A 935-nucleotide genomic window follows, 5' to 3' on the forward strand; every position below is an offset into this window, starting at 1 on the left:
TACCCACAGCCCACAGAGGCAATACCCCTCCTCCTAGCATCACCATTTACAAAATGCAGTCATTGTGGATTTTCTTTGGAAAGGTGAACTGCCAAGGCGTACCTCCCCATGAGGCTGGGGGAATGATTTATTTATTATTACTTAATACTGCTTACTGATCTGAAGATGGAGTTACTGCTGAAACTATTAGCCTCCCAACACTTCACCTTTGTATATGTCACTTAACTGTTACTTCCATGTATTCAGTATTCTTTACATAATACTTTTTTAAAAACACATATCACTGTGTATTAGATTTATATTTATTTCCTTATAACCTGTCCTCTGATTTTGTTTTAGTTAGTAGACTTCTATAACACTTTAAACTGTATTTCTTCACAGAATTCTGGTGTCATTAAACACTACCCATAGCATATTCCTGTACCCAGCTGTGGCTAGCGTTAGGCTTGCACTTTCTTTTCCGTATCCCTTGCATGGAGCTATAGTAAAACTGTCCTTAGTGACTGATAAGCAAAGTTGGTCCCTGTGACAAACCAATGGAAGTTCCATTGCTGGTTGCTATGCCAAGGTCAGCTCACCATCTCCATATTTATAAGCCTATTTGGGATATGATCCAACTTCACTCTAAAAGGCCTACTCATCATTCATGAAAATAGATATTGCCAAGAATCCAAGTATAACATTTTATGCATACATATATGAAGTGTAGTCTGTGCCATATGTTTTCTGAAGAAACAAATACCATGACTAAAGATTTAGAGAATTTACTTTCTCTGCAATTACACTGACATCCATAATTATATGGCCATTAATTCTTAAAGAGGCAAAACTGAGTTTCATAAAGCTTGGTATCTCCTGAACTGTTTACATTGCACACAATATTTATAGTGATCACTTCCAAATAACATGATTACTCATGAACCTAGTAAAATCTA

The sequence above is a fragment of the Penaeus monodon genome, chromosome 19, assembly GCF_015228065.2.
Source record: "Penaeus monodon isolate SGIC_2016 chromosome 19, NSTDA_Pmon_1, whole genome shotgun sequence".
Taxonomy (NCBI): Eukaryota; Metazoa; Arthropoda; class Malacostraca; order Decapoda; family Penaeidae; genus Penaeus; species Penaeus monodon.